This window comes from Platichthys flesus, chromosome 22 (assembly GCF_949316205.1).
Source record: "Platichthys flesus chromosome 22, fPlaFle2.1, whole genome shotgun sequence".
NCBI classification, from domain to species: Eukaryota; Metazoa; Chordata; class Actinopteri; order Pleuronectiformes; family Pleuronectidae; genus Platichthys; species Platichthys flesus.
In genome coordinates, this window is record NC_084966.1 from 14,430,227 (window position 1) to 14,440,541 (window position 10,315).

Below are 10,315 nucleotides of genomic sequence, written 5' to 3' on the forward strand. Positions count from 1 at the left end.
GCACATATGAGCCAAGGTGTAACAAGTGGGGGCTCGTCCGAAATCCAGATCCAGGTTTGTTTCTCACTCTTTTCTGTCCTGAGAAAGTAATAGGCCTCTAGTAGGTTAAGTTTCCCCTGGAATAGTGTACTGGTTGCCCAGGGTGTGTGATAACTTTAGAGTGTGAATGAAGTACTTTGAGCTTACATCGGTAACTAATTGCATTACTTATCAGGCACTAATTAGAGGGATTTACCTTTGGAGTTACCTTTCCTGGTAGGAATAGGCAACAGTATCTCTCTCGGGGGGTCTGTTGGTTTGTTATTTTTGTTTGTTATTTTTGTGCATAAACATGATTTGACTTTGTCTTGGGTACACATCCATGTCCGTCTGGTGAGTAACAGCAAAGCTGGGGCTTTACCTGGTCATTGGTTTTGTGTTTAAAACACCTGTCATGAAATGCATGAAGACTAGGGTCTATAGAAGGTAGTTAGCATTGGTTAGGCAGATAGTCAGGGGAAAGGTATTCCAAAGGTGATGATAGATATAGATGATATAGGTGATGATATATATATATATATATATGGGTTGGTTCTTTTGAAAAGATGGCTACCATGGAGGAATTTGTGCAGTTTCCAAGTGTGGAGGTGCTAGGAAAATGTACCAGGGAGCAGTTGCTAAAAATTGCAGAGCATTATGAAATAGAACGGTTCACAAGGAAGTAATGTACTCTACTTTAAAGGCCCAGTTAGGACAGGTTGGTTTTTCCCCCCTTCGGTTTGTTCCAGAGATGAGGTTGTTGCTGAAGAGGAAGTAGCTGGTAGATCAAGGTTAGAGGGCAGTCCTTTATGACTTTGGTGACATAACAGTTGAACAGAAGACAGAAATTATGTTGCTACATCACTAACAGGAAAGTGAATCACGTGCCCATGAAGAGCGAGTTCATGCCAGGGATCAAGAATGGGAGTTTGAATGATTAAATGTAACTACTAAGCCGCGTGAGGTTGAACTGGAGCTGATTAAAGAGCGTGAGTTATATCCATTTTTGCCAGCAGTGTCCACAGATACTTTTGATGTAGTTTATATTTTAAGGTTACTACCAACATTTTGTGAGAAGGATGTGGGTAATTTCTTTTCTTTTTGAACGGTTAAGTCAAGCATGCCAGTGGACTGATGTAGAGATGTTGTTCTTGCAATGTGGGCTCACAGAGGCTTAGGTCCTATGAAATTGTGCCGGAGGCGATCGCCAGCAGTTCAGGAAACTGAGAAGATCAGAAGAGCAAACGTATGTAGAGCTGGAGCGAGCACTGACCACCCATTTTAATCGCTGGCTTGTAGCTTATGAGAAATGAAATGGAAGATCTTAAGGAATTGGTTCTGTTCAGTTTAAAGATATTCTTCCTAACCGAGTTACTACTTACATAAATGAGCATCAAGCTAGAAAGATGTTGTGTTGGCTAATGAATACTCCTTATCAAAGCAGAACCTGTAACTATTGTCCAGTGGAGGGACACTGGAAGAAGGGTATGCAACTGTTTTTGGCTCCTTTGCATCGTTTTTTGTTGTGCTGCTCTTTAGTTAAGGCACAGGTGTCCATGGGAGTCCGGCCATCATTCCTGGTTCCAGGAGTGGCGATCATCCTAGGGAATGATCTGGCTGGAAACAAATTACGGCCTGATATACTGCCTTCACTGGTAGGTTGTTCTACCTGACTGATGAGGGGACCTGTTGACCGAGAGGTATTTTCAGCATGTGCAGTAACCCGAGCACAGACTGGTAAAGAGAAAACAAATTGAAGTTATATCTGACGATGTTGTGTGGCTGCCTATTGTTCCTTTGTCTGTCTCTCTTAGTGATTTGATTAACCAGCAGCAAGACGATCCTTCTCTATCAGAGCTTCTCTCTCAGCTTCGCCCATCCAGTGAAAGTCCAGTTCAGCCCACGGGTATTTCCTACAAGATGGTGTAGTATATTCCCTTAGCTAATAGATATCCATAGCACAGATACAAACAATGAATGGTATTTTAATATCCAGCTAATGACTTTCTCTAGCATAGGTATAGATCATAATGACATGTTAATATCTTAAGGCGCCTTGCATCTTAAGTTCAAACGTTTAAGTGTTGTCTCCAGATGTGTTCAGTGTGTTTCTCTTCGTCTGAACTAACCTTGAACTGCCTATGGAATAATGAGAGGAGAGAGGGTTTTCAGCGGGTCCTTAAATCTTAAGGTAGGAAACATTCCAAAATTTAGGCAGAAAGTGACGTCATTATACACTCCTGATCAAAATCTTAAGACCAGTTAAAAAATTGCATGAATTTGCATTTTGCACTGTTGAATCTTAGGAACGTTCTAAGTAGAGTTTCAAAATGCAAAAAGAAGAAATGGGAACAAGAGCCCAAAAGTTGTGAGAAGGCAATTTATTGAAAACAACAATTCAACTGAAGTACGCTGTTCATCAGCTGATCAAAAGTTTAAGACCACAGCTAAAAAAAATAAAACAGAAATTAAAGTGTCAAAAACTGACTCTGTAATGAGTAGCTCCACCATTATTGTTGATCACTTCAAAAATTTGTTTTGTCATGCTTGATGCAAGTGTTTTCAAAAGGCTAGTGCGAATGTTGCGCCAAGTGGTGAAGATGGTAAAGGGCATCCACTGTCTGGAACTGAAGTCCATTTTTGTAAACTTCCCTTGCCATCCATCCCCAAATGTTGTCAATTGGATTAAGATCAGGGGAACACGCAGGAAGGTCCAAAAGAGTGATATTATTCTCCTGGAAAAAAACCTTAGTCAGACGGGCATTGTGAATTGGAGCGTTGTCCTGCTGAAAAACCCAGTCGTTACCACACAGACGAGGGCCCTCAGTTATGAGGGATGCCCGCTGAAACATCTCCACACAGCCAGCTGCTGTTTGACACCCCTGCACAACCTGGAGCTCCATTGTTCCATTGAAGGAAAAAGCACCCCAGATCATGATGGCGCCCCCTCCACTGTGCTGCGTAGAAAACATGTCAGGTGGCATCTCCTTGTCATGCCAGTAACGTTGGAAGCCATCAGGACCATCAAGGTTACATTTTTTCTCGTCAGAGAATAAAACTTTCTTCCACCTTTGAATGTCCCATGTTTGGTGCTCCCTTGCAAAGTCTAAACGGGCAATGTTGAGGCGTTGAAGGAGACGTGGGCTTTGAAGATGTTTCTTGTTTTTGAAGCCCTTCCTTCGCAGATGCCGCCTGATGGTTATTGGGCTGCAGTCAGCACCAGTAATGGCCTTAATTTGGGACGAGGATCGTCCCTTGTCTTGACGGACAGCCATTCGGATCCTCCGGCTCAGCGCCGGTGAGATTTTTTTGGGTCTACCACTTGATTTCTTTGTTCCATAACCCTGAGGATCTTTTAAGTAATGCAAAATGTCTTACTGCGTCCAACCTCAGCAGCAATGTCACGTTGTGAGAGGCCTTGTTTATGCAGTTCAACAATCCTACCACGTTCAAAGACGGTGAGTTTTTTGGCCTTTGCCATCAAGAGATCTTCACAGTATGATTACTTGACAGGAAATGACATGGAATCCAAATTTTGCAGAGATTTTGGCTTTTAAAGGCTGTGGTCTTAAACTTTTGATCAGCTGATGAACAGCTTATTTGAGTTAAATTGTTGTTTTCAATAAATTGCCTGCTCACAACTTTTGGTCTCTTGTTCCCATTTCTTATTTTTGCATTTTGAAGCTCTACTTAGAACCTTCCTAAGATCCAACAGTGCAAAATGCAAATTCATGCAGTTTTTTAACTGGTCTTAAGATTTTGATCAGGAGTGTATGTTACAGAGAGGAGTTTAAAAGTCTTATGGCCTGGGGGATGAAACTGTCTCTGAGCCTGGTGGTGCGGGCCCGGATACTGCGGTACCGTCTGCCAGATGGCAGCAGGCAAAAATGTTTATGGCTGGGTTGAAAGGGGTCTTTAATTATCCGGCTGCTCTTCTTCCTGCACCGCTGGGTGTAGAGGTCCTCTATGGATGGTAGCGCTGTCCTGGTGATGTGCTGGGCAGACTTCACCACCCTCTGTAAAGCCTTATGGTTCAGGGCGGTGCAGCTGACATACCAGGCGTTGATGCAGCCAGTCAGGATGCTCTCTATGGTGCATCTGTAGAAGACACCCCATTCGTGATGTGTCGTTCGTGAACAATTCGTTCATTTTCTCGTGGCCACGCATCGGGACTGATGCATAGGCTCAGTCAAGGAAACAGAAAGGATTCGTTCATCTCCCGACTGGGGCTTTGTATGAGTCTTTGGATCCTTTTTCACTTGACCTGCATTGGTTTAGTAGAGTAAACAGTTACCTCATTCCCTTTCGCATGACCACTGTTTTAGAAAGACGTGACTGATATTCGTTCACAAGTCATACTGACTGGTTTCGTTATTTTCACTTTACATTTACACTTACCGTTCAGTGCAGCGTAATTGTTTGCCGTGATTTAATTCCCCTTTTACCAGGTGTACTCTTGAGAACTCTCTCCCCTCTGGATTTCTTTCTTTCCATACATCACTGTCCTTTCATACTTTTTAGTTTTTCTAATACCTCTTGTGTCATTTTTAAATGCATGTTCTTTGACACATCCAGTTTCTCACACCACACATTAAAATCCCCCACTTTCATACAGTTGTCATCACACATTGATCCCATCTTTTCAAACATCACCTTTCTTTCTCCTCATTTGGCGCATACACATTTACCAGCTTAAAGCCTTCATTCATATATTCAAATTTGAGTCCTATCATCCTTCCATCCCCCTCATCATCACTCTTTTTATTAATATCGCTACCCCCTTGCATTCCCATCACCATTGTTTGCATATACTTCTCCTCTCCATTCATTCTCCACCTCCCTCATACATCTCTTGTCCCTGTGTGTTTCCTGTAAACATATATCAAAATCGCTCGTCCCATATATCTGTTCCCTTTTGTTTTTGTTTTTTAGCCCCCTTGCATTTATTGAAATAATTGTTAACATTATAAGTAGTGTTTTTGTTTTCATTTTTTGTTCTTGCTCTTACTTATCTTGCTAATCCTCTTGTGCCTCTTGGTGTTCTGTCTCTTCCTTATTAGACTAATTTCCTCCATTAACTCCATGTCAGTCTTGGATCCTACCGTTTGTGACGTGCGGGTGTCCTCTCCAGACCCGGTGGGAGATACTCCACTCTGCACTTCTCTCCTCTCTTCTGTCTTCCTGTCGCCGTGCTGCCTCCTCTCCTTTGGCCCCAGGTCCGCATTCTCCACTCCGCCTCTCCGTCCTTTTGTCGAGCCCTTCTCCTTCGTCCTCACCGTCTGCGCATCTCTCCTCCCCTCTGCAGCCGCCGCCGCGTCATTCCTTCGCCCTCTCTCCTTGCTTGACTCCTGGTCTCATTTCTCCTCTCTGCCCCTCTTCCCTTTGGTCGTCTCCATCTGCACCCACTCTCCATCCCGCACGCGACTTTCTTCATAGTGTCCTCCTCCCTTTCCCTCCTCTCTCGCAGCCGCCCTCTCATCCCTGCCATGTTTCCCTCTCCCTGTACGTGTTCCTCCTCTATGCTTTCCATTCCCTCCGAGTGACCCTCCTCACTGCTCTCACTCTCGCTCCCCCCCTCACTCTCGTTCACCTCCTCCCCCTTCCCTTCTTCGGTCTCACTCCTATTGCACCTGCACTCCTCCGTCCGGTTCCTGCATAGATCACATTTTTTTACATCTTTGCCGCATTCCCTGGCGAAGTGCCCCTGTACTCCACACCTGTGACATTGAAACTCAGGGCACTCTCATCAGGTGCCCCGACTGAATACACATCCTGCACACTCTGTCCTGCTTATCGTGAATCACCCTGAAATATTCCGCCCCTAGCGCTGTGCTGAATTTAGACGAGTACGGCAGATTGAAGTTGATTATTAAATTTAACTTTAAGGAACCGTGTCCCATCCGCAACATTTGTCCCCGGCCACATCCTCCTCCTAATCGGGGATGCAGCCGACACACCCTATATCTGTAGCTTCTCCAGTTTTTCCTGGTCCTCAACGTAAAATGGCAGGTTCATAAATGACACCACCAGCTCGTCATTGACAATCTCCCTGGCGTGCACCCTGGTTTCACCCATCTTGAACCCCTCCATCAACCTTTCTTGGCATCTTGGGTGGCTCATGGTCATCTCAAATTTGTTTTCAGTTAAGTACCTGCAACCCAGCAGCCCTCCACACAACTCGCGCACACACCTCATCAGATCCATCGCCGTTGTCACGCTCTCACCCTCTGCCTCAACCACCAGAGTTAGCTTTCTCCCATCTCTTAACACTTCTATGCTTTGTTTGTTCAGAACTGTGTCATTATTTTCCTCCTTGTTCTCTCCGCTGAGGAGAGCATCACTGCCCCCTCGCTCCTTTTTTCCTTCCGCCATTTCGACCGGCATCGAGACCCCCTTACAGTGCGTCAATGCCACGGGGGAACACGTAGTGTCAACAAAACAATCTCAAGTCTATTGTCCGGTTGGATTGATTCAAACTGAATAAAGTCTCCGCTGCTGGGTTGCCGTCGCGCTCTGATGCGACTTCCCAGTGGTCCGTTCAGGTTAGTGTGGCCGTAGACTACTGAGGCCACCCTCTGAGCCTCATTTATACATGTAAATATGTCAAGTAAAAGTGGAAAAAAGCTTACAGCACCTGGTATTCCCAGGCAGTCTCCTATCCAAGTACTAACCAGGCCCGACCCTGCTTAGCTTCCGAGATCAGACGAGATCGGGCGTATTCAGGTTGGTGTGGCCGTAAGCGAATGAGTCCACCCTCTGAACCTTGTTTATACGTCATGTAAAAGCTTACAACACCTGTTATTCCCAGGCAGTCTCCCATCCAAGTACTAACCAGGCCCGACCCTGCTTAGCTTCCGAGATCAGACGAGATCGGGCATATTTTTTTTTTAATCTTTTTTATTATCAGAAATATATTCCATTTTATGCAATTATGCATTCATTTATACGTATATCAATACAAATAAATGAAAACAATCCCACAAATTAAACCACCCTCAGAAGCCGCACAAACAATTAACTAAACACACTTTCTCTTTTAAATTAAAAAAAATAAGAACCAGACAGCAGAAGCAGTATCTTATCCCGAATACACTTACCCTCGAAATTAAACTGCCCCTCAGTCCCAAAGCGCAAACCGAACAGCTAAACACAGAATCTTTTAACCTCGACCATTTACCCACAAAATAATCCACCCCTCATTCGAAAAACCACACAAAACCAAAATCCCACACAAAACTCCCTCACTCTCCCACCTCCAAAATTAAGCCACCCCCTTTAAACCAGCCAAATCAACCCCAAACAGTGCCCTGCTCAGTCATCCATACAATTCCATTCTCATACAGCATTCGTAAGTGTCTTTTCCATTCATTCACAAACAGCCTCCATACATCCAACTTTCTCCTTTCATACAGTGCAAACTTGCGTCTGTTAAAAATCGCCCTCCTTGCGAACCCAAGGATCATGTTGATCTTTTTCCAATTTTTATATTTCCTATTCACTCCCAAGAGTACAGACAATTCCCAACCCCGATCCACCCAGCAGTCTCCCACACTGCACCCTCCCAGCAGCCCCTTGATTTTTCCCCAGAATTCTGCTAGCTCGCAACAATACACAAAAATATGATGAAGTCTTCATCCCTCCTTTCACACACCATACACGTCCTCCCATACACTCCCCTGAGCATTTGGTGCAGGATGATGCATGTGAAAATCCTCCTGTGCCTTCTCTTGAAATCAAGATTGAATATTGCATGCGGTGTGTGCGGTATGTCAATATACTTCCACAAAATGTTGGGTGTAATGTCCGGATATGTGTCTGTCCATTTACTCTCGCATGTGGGTTTTTGCACTCTGTTTCAATGCATGCTTATACCAAATCTTTGTTGTGATATCAGCAATGGCGTGTGTCTCCCCCCCCCAGGCGCAGGGAGATTCCCACCGCATCATCCTGCCCAACCCTCCCCTTATTTCTAAACCCGTCCCCCCATTCACTCATCACACTCCCTTCCACTCTCTCCAACACTTTCACAATCACTTCCCTCCTATATGTTATCCCCTTCTCTCTCACTATCCTAATCACTCTTTCTTTATCCCATCTCCCTCCCCTGTCGACTAGATCTCCCACCCGCTTCAGCCCCGCCCTTTCAAGAGCCACGCTCTTGATGACCCCTTTGCCTCCCTGTTTAAAATATGGGCTGGAGAGGAACGGCAGCCTCATCACAGACGCTCTTGACTCGCATACGAGTGTGGTCTTATCAAATAGCAGGAACCACGCGTTGAGCACCTCCTGGAAGAACCGCGGCAGATGTGCATATGCCGCTGCGTCCTGAATCTGCAACAAATTGTCTTTACTCAAGAGACCAAATGTGCTCAGCCACTGGCTGAAGTGGCCTTTCCAGGCCGCCTCCCGACTTGCATCCCTAAATTTACCTATCAATTTAGTTCGTAACGCAGTTCTTTTTGCGAGTACGTCCATCAATCCTAGCCCACCCTGATCTTTGACCCTTATCAGCGTTCTATGCGCAATACTGGCTGCTTTGCTCCTCCAAATAAAGTCTCTAACGACTTTTGCAATCTTCTGCTCAGCCCAAGTCGGAAGCGCACAAGTGCTCAATGCATGGTTCACCTGCGACAAAACTAGAGCATTGGTGAGACGGCCACCCTTCCCCTTAAAAGCAAACCCCTAGCCCTCCACATACACAGGGTCTTTTGCATACGTCCAATAACATCTTTCCACGTCAAATCATCGCATTCATTCTCATCACTTCCAACATACACTCCGAGCACTTTTCTTTTATTCTCTACTACTTTGAATCCCCATTTGTTATTTAGATCTTTGTTCCTACCCATCCTCATTATTTCAGACTTTTCCCATATTAATTTTTGCTCCTGAAGCTCTCATAAGTTTCTATATGTTTCAACACTATATCTACATCACTCTCACTTTTAACCATTACATTAATATCATCCGCATACTGCATTACGCAAATTTTTCCCTTACCTATTCCACACACTCTTTTATCATTAGCAATTAAAGCCGCCAACGGCTCCGCCACCATGCTGTAGAGCAGTGCTGACATTGGGCAGCCCCGCCTCACTGACCTCTTGACATCAAAAGAGTCAGTCAGAACACCTTAACACTTTATTTTACTCTTAGCCCCCCATAAAGCAATCCCACCCACCCCCTTAATTCAAGATTTTTGTTATCTCCCTTATTTTTATAAAAAATCGTGAATATGCCTAATCCCATACTCTCAGGGAGCCAGCCTGTTTTCTCTACATACTTGCAGAGTTTTTCAACCACCGGAGCCAGAATTTCCTTAAAGCCGACGTAAAACTCGGCTGTCAGACCATCACTCCCCGGGCTCTTATTTTTGTTTAGTCCATCAATAGCACTATATATCTCTTGTACAGAAAATTCACAATCGCACCAAACACTATCCTCCCTACTTAAAGTTTTCTTTAGTGCCTCTAAGGCCTCTCCTACACTATCTTTATCACATGCATCTTTTTTAAATAAACACTCATAATAATCCCTAACTACTTTTAATATCTCTTCCTTATCAGTTACTATTTGACCATTATTATCTAATACTTCCTTTATCTCAGTTTTATTTTGTTTTTGTTTTTCCAAACCCAGGAAAAAGGCTGTGCTCCTTTCCCCTTCGTACATATATTGAATCCTGCTTCTAATAGCAGCCCCTCTACACTTTGCTACCTGTAAGGCACTCAATTTTTCTTTTAAATCCACATATTTTTCCGTACATATATTACCCTCCTCATCTAACAGTTTCATTTCCTCATTTAGTTGTTTTCTCAAATGATCCTCCTCTGCATTTTCCCTTTTCCTTTTTTCTATACCATACCTGACACATTTGTTTTTAATTCTTATTTTCACACTCTCCCACCACACACTCATATTCTCATCATCATTCCATTCATCCATCATTCTCTTCATAAAAAACCCCATGCTCTTCATAAACACAACTTCTCCCAAAAAGCTGGCATTAAAACACCAAGGCCTCTGGTTAACACTCCCTTCCCTCCCTCCCACCTCTAACCTAATCCCTGCATGGTCACTCCAAGTATTATTAATGTATTCCACACTCTTAATTAATTTAACTTTTCTACTTTGTACTAACGCAAAGTCAATTCTACTCTGTTTAAGAGTATTTGCAACAAGTTGCCTTCTTGAAAAAACCCTTTTCCACGGGTGTAGGACTCTCCATATGTCAACCAATTGATTGTTCTCCATTAAATCCCTAAGGGTTCGCCTAGTGCTGTCCCCTTTAAATGTA

The 10,315-nt window shown here is 44.0% G+C and overlaps 2 protein-coding genes and 1 non-coding gene across 3 annotated transcripts in view; 1 reads left to right on the forward strand and 2 right to left on the reverse strand.

Annotated features, from left to right (window-relative positions):
• The window catches only part of LOC133933439 (zinc finger protein 260-like), a 627,571-nt gene that overhangs the window by 228,667 nt on the left and 388,589 nt on the right, over positions 1-10,315 (reverse strand). The gene's annotated exons all lie outside the window — the stretch shown is intronic.
• Positions 1-10,315, forward strand: part of LOC133933462 (histone H4-like) — a 556,161-nt gene that overhangs the window by 6,037 nt on the left and 539,809 nt on the right. The window lies entirely within an intron of this gene.
• On the reverse strand, positions 6,641-6,759 carry LOC133944434 (5S ribosomal RNA). The gene has a single exon (XR_009916222.1). It is a non-coding gene; the product is annotated as a 5S ribosomal RNA (ribosomal RNA).